General features: G+C 43.0%; 1 long non-coding RNA gene across 2 annotated transcripts; it reads left to right on the plus strand.

Moving 5' to 3' along the window:
- Positions 1-439: 439 nt before the first annotated feature.
- On the plus strand, positions 440-4,940 carry LOC119307209. Of its 2 annotated transcripts, XR_005149189.1 has the most exons (4): positions 440-637; positions 707-1,020; positions 1,104-4,626; positions 4,852-4,900. It is a non-coding gene; the product is annotated as an uncharacterized LOC119307209 (long non-coding RNA). The 2 variants fall into 2 exon arrangements; XR_005149188.1 differs by having other exon boundaries at positions 1,104-4,940.
- The last annotated feature ends 638 nt before the right edge of the window (positions 4,941-5,578 follow it).

Here is a 5,578-nt window from a genome sequence, read left to right on the forward strand (position 1 = left end):
GATTCAAAATACACTACTGGAAACAGGGAATTTGCCATCAAACAGCTCTTTGCCATCTGCCAGCTGATGGCAAAGAACGTCTTTAACATCTGCTTATAAAACACAGATGGTAAAGAACTGATAGACGACAAAGAACATGGTTGCCATCAGGCAATACTTTGCCATCTGCTAGTGGATGGCAAATAATCTTTGCCATCTGCCAGCAGATGGCAAAGAGGTTGGCAAATCATGTGGCCGTCAAGAGTGTAACGGCATACCAGCCCCACCTCTTTGCCATCTGCCAGAAGACGGCAAAAATTCTTTGCCATCTGCTGGCAGATGGCAAAGAGATGAGACTATCTCCCTCCTTGCTAAAAAAAGCAAAGAGTGAAAAATTAAAGAAAAGAAAATCCCCAGCCTCCCTAAAAAAAACCCCAGCCACCCCGAATAGTCTCGGCCCACTCCCGCGTGTAGTACTGGATAGGGTTCCCCGCCACCCTCACCGGTCGCCGCCGCCCTCACCGGTCGCCGCTGCCGTCGGTTTCCCTACATGGCCGGAGGATAGGCCATCCCGCCGGTCCATTCCCGCCCCACCGCGAGGGAGGAGACCGACCAGTTGCGCCTCCCCGCCGGTCGCCGCCAGCCACCCCAAGCTATGGTGAGCCCCTGCGCCACCGCCCTCTCTCCTCTCCTCCCCTACTCCCTCACCCACCTCTCTCCCCCGCAGACGTACCCCGCCGCCAGGAGGCCAGGAGGCCGCCATGGAGGCCCGTCCCGAGCTCACCTCGCTGCTCCTCCGGTGACCCTCGTTGCGCCTGGATCCGGGCGGATCCGACGATTCCCCGACGCGCAGGCGGGCCGGCACGCGGCGCTAGGCGAAGGAGCCCTCCCATGGCGGATGAATCGACTGTAGTGTGCAGCAGATCGGACAGCTGTAGTCGTCCATGAGGCTGCTGGCGGATGCTGTGTGGAGGAAGGACGGTCCCCAGAACATAATGCAGTAGTCGCCCACTTAGTACTCTGATTGCTCGTGAAGGCAAGGTCCCCAGAACATAATGCAGTTTGCAAATCCCGTCTCTCCTTTTACAGGCTTTTCTGATTGTTCATTTGTTCGTGAAGGCAAGGTCTTGCGTGAAGGTCATCCTCCTATATCGCTGTGTCAGGCACTCTGATTGCTCGTATTGATCGGAGTTAGAAAAGAGGAACCCAGATTTTTGTCCGTGAAATCCCTGGGCCCCCGAAATTTCTTGACTGGCCCTGCTCACGAGAGCCGAAATCCCTGGAGGCTGGAGTGGTAGATGATCTCATGCGACAGTGGGTTGAAAATGAGCTAGACGCTCGTGCCGGCGGTTTCGAACGCGTGCTGCCGGTCGGCTCCTTGTGTCCTCCAGTGGCTTCCATTGAGGTAGGCTTTGTGGAGGCATGTGTATGGGTTGTAGTCTGTAGAGTTAGTCGTGCGTCGGTGCTCACCAGGTTCATCCTGTGGCATTTCTTGGAGCAGATACGGTCGACATGTATGCTGGGAGCATGCTAATGGGGGCACCTAAAGTGTTCGACGGAATGGCTATCATATTGGTGCTTTACCATCTCACCTCACCACCACGTGAGCAAAACCACCTACCAGAGCATCGGGGTTGATTTGTCTGGTTTTAGAAAGTAGAGGGGATTAAGATCCCGGTTTTAGAGGTCAGGGCCTCAGGGGGCTATGTGGCCAAAATGTAATACTTATGGGGTCATATACACTTTTTTTCTTAAATCTAATAGGTTTCTTCCTCAGTGATATCCCAAATTATCCCACCAAGAAAGATGGCCGCATCGTCCTGGCCTGCGCTCCCGGCCACCCGGCGGGATGTCGAGGCTGTCGTTGCCAAGGACGTGGAGCTGCACTGGCCTCTATTGGTGCACCGTGCCCAATGTTAGTGCTGCCAATATTGCTTATTTGATCAACTTCAGGTCTGCAATAGTCTAATCAGCTCTTTTTAGAGATATAGACTAATCAATACAGTAGCTTAATAACTTGTAATCACTAGGGCCAATTAGCTGATGGGAGACAGGGAGAACGAAGGTTGACGAGGCTTAGGCAGTCTGCTGACAGGAAATGCAATAGTGATTTCGCAAGAGAAATGGAGGTGATGGCTAGGCTCTGGCACGACAATGTTGTCCGCCTCCTTGCTTACTTCAGTGAATGCGATGAGCGGATACTCATATATAGCTATATGTCGAACAACAGCATGGATCTCTGCTTATACTTCTATATTTTTTCTTGCATATGCTCAGAATTTGGATCACAATAGTAAATAGATCATTAGGTTCTCTTCTATAATTGTTGGTTGTTGTTGTTCTGTGCTCCAACACATACGAGCAGCTCATTGTTGCACGGAGATAAGTTTCATGCACATAATTAAAGTTCCGGATAACCGAAGTACAAATCTGTAAATACCTTTAGATAAAGCTTGTATGCTTGACATGCTTGACCATGTAAAAGCTCATGCATGAGTAATTATATCATCAGGTTATTCTTTTTATCTGCAAGGTGAGCTTCAAGATTCTGTAAACTAGCATTTCCAATAGTTTAGAGCTGCCACTTTACTTTCAGTATTTAGGTGGATGATCTCTGTTTAAATTCCTAATACAAGTAATGCACTCCGGCAAGTTCTATTTATTTGTGCCCTTGCTGCAAATAGATGTAATTTTATCGCGAGCACCCAAGTACAGCAGCACTATTGTCGTTCATTATTGTTGGCTTATGCCCTAGAGAGAAAATAATTAGCATTTACCTCTGTGTACCGGACTGTAGTTGTACCATATGCCTATTGTATCATTTTCATCCTTGATAGATGCAGCGAGTAAATTGTCACTGAAAAATGTTGTGGTTGCAGCGTTTGTTTTGTTAATTCTGCATTCCTTCCTTTATGAGAAAGTGTTACTTCTGCGTTAGTTATATGTTATGTTTCTCTATGTCCAATTCTTGTATTGACTTCAGATTGTGCATATGTGGAGAAGCATGTCTGCTCCCAGTGGAGAGGACTTTCAGAAAGACAACTTAGGCACTTGCTTTAGCATTCACGTTTACTATTTTTGTAAAAATATTCATACGTGTGTTTGAATTGTTTTTAGTAGCTGTCTTTATTACTCTCTCTGATTGAAAAAAAATCGGATGCTGCCTACAGCAAGTCCGTTTGTCATCAGCGCCTTTCTTTGCTTGGTAGCTCCACATCCAATCTTTCAAGCTACATCCATATGTAAGAAAGTTACAATTAATCCAGTACTAATAGTTTTGTACGTACGTATATGCGCACTCACCCCTTCTATATACATATGATTCAGGAGCATCTTTTACTAGCATTTTGTTTCATTGCCCCATACAAAATGTATGCAAGTGATGTCTATTGTTTTTTTCCTTTGTCTAAATATACTACAGAAGCATGTCTTGAATAAAAGCTGGTTGGCGTAGCACGGGCATCTTGCTAGTTAGTACATATATGCCTTGATCATGCTTTTCTTCCTTTGTGTGTTACAACAAACCGTGCATACAGTTGTGAATTGTGAAAAGCATATATAGCTGTGCTATAGATTGAAAATCTAAGTAAACAAAAACAATCAAACTTCTTTAGGCAATAAGAAATCCAATTAGTAAACAACAAAGGAATACAATTCCATAGTTCCACAAATAACCATTGCAGAGGTTTGATTGTTTAGGCAAGATGCTTACTGCTCTCCGCCATTCGTCCGAGTAGATCAGTTCAGTCTGTTTGTTTATTATTAAGTACTTGATGTAGCTAGCTTTAAGGTTTCCATCCGTTCTTCATTCTAGGCTAACAACTAATTTATGCTTTTTTTTATATAGGCTATAATTTCCAATATTTATGTTTGCTATATTTGTTTTTTTCCTGAACATATAGCCAGACATTAGGAGTAAAGGGCTCCAAGGTGGCGCAATGGTTTACAAGAAAACATCCAAATGGAGAAGAGCAAAAATCGCTAAGGCTGTGTATCTTTCTCACCTGCTCTTTCAAACACAATAATTCTTTATATTATTCCCCCTTTTTATTTGTTAAAGCACAATTAATTATCGACGAGAATGTAGGGGCAACGGAACATTTCATGTCTGACATGCTATTTTGGTTTGAACATAGCTATATTAAGTAAGTTACTCTGACCACATCGATACCGATGTTGTATGTATCAAAAGTCATCCTTCTACGTGGATTAATAAAGAAGGATGAGATGGTCACAACTGACACTTTAGCAACATACTAAATTCTACACATTGCATAGTAGTAGTAGTATTTTTTCACTGCGAAAAGCAACCATGAATTAGTTTTCAAAATTATATTTCATGGCTTTCAAAGTTTTAATATGATTGTTGTTGCTATCTGCCATGTTGCAAATGTCGGCCGGTGCACACCATGTTGCATGTTGTTCCGTGATTTCTTAGGTACTCTACAATTTACTACCTGACATGAGTTACCACTGTATTTTCTTCTTCTAATTACAACATGTAGAAATGTGTGTTAAGAGTTCAATCATATACAAAGATGCCTATATGTTGTTTTTGGTTTTACCTGCATAAAACTAAAATGGTTCTCTCCTAACAGAGAGGCAGTGGATATGTGCTTCTCAATCAAGGAGCTTTTGTCAAACCGGGTATGCAACCATGCACGTTGTAGTTCATACTATATGGAATTTACTTTCAGTAGGAATGTGAGTATGTTGCTCCGGTGATAGTAAGCATTTGCATTGTTTCAATACATATCACAAGTCTTATTTTACAGATATAAGTTGCATCATAATAATCTTCATATTTTAGTTGCATCATAATAATCTTCTTCTTCTAGTCTTCTTCTAACTTTCTTCTTTCCCATTTTGTAGATTTGCTTTAGATCATGGAAGCTTGGGTTGATGGAGTGCTTGTCTTTAGTTTTTGTTTTGACTTTGTGAAACTTGCTACCTATGATGAAACTGTGTAATATTGATGAAACTATGTATATGTATTGATGAAACTTGCTACTATTGGTAACATGTGTTGGATATGTGTTCGATATATATGTGTTCATGACTATTGGTAATATGTGTTGAATATGCTATATTGGTCACATAAATATATTTGTGTTTGATTTTCTATGAAAACGAATTGATATAAAAAAAACAAAATTAAATGGGGTAATATAGGCACTTTGCCATCTGCTGGCAGATGGCAAAGAGCTTTGCCATCAGCTGGCAGATGGCAAAGAGGCCACGTGTCATCTACATGTAAAATTTGGGCTGGCCTATTTGGGCCCTTTGCCATCTGCCAGTAGATGGCAAACTCTTTGCCATCCGCCGACCATGCCTTTGCCATCTGCCATGACAAATGGCAAAGTGCCAGATTCCAGTAGTGATATACTAACGGAGAACAACTCGACTTGACCAGTCGACCGCAACAGAAGAGTACCATCCTAAAGAAGAGCAGAAGAGCAAGCAGATTGAAGATATTACAAGTCTTTCAATACAATGTCGGTTGGCCACCCATGATGAACCAGAGCATACAGAGAAATACTATTCTTTCCGGTCTCTCCATATGTGGCTCACATGCATTTCGAAACTAAAGTAGGAACAT

The sequence above is a fragment of the Triticum dicoccoides genome, chromosome 5B (genome assembly GCF_002162155.2).
Source record: "Triticum dicoccoides isolate Atlit2015 ecotype Zavitan chromosome 5B, WEW_v2.0, whole genome shotgun sequence".
In the NCBI taxonomy this organism is placed as follows: domain Eukaryota; kingdom Viridiplantae; phylum Streptophyta; class Magnoliopsida; order Poales; family Poaceae; genus Triticum; species Triticum dicoccoides.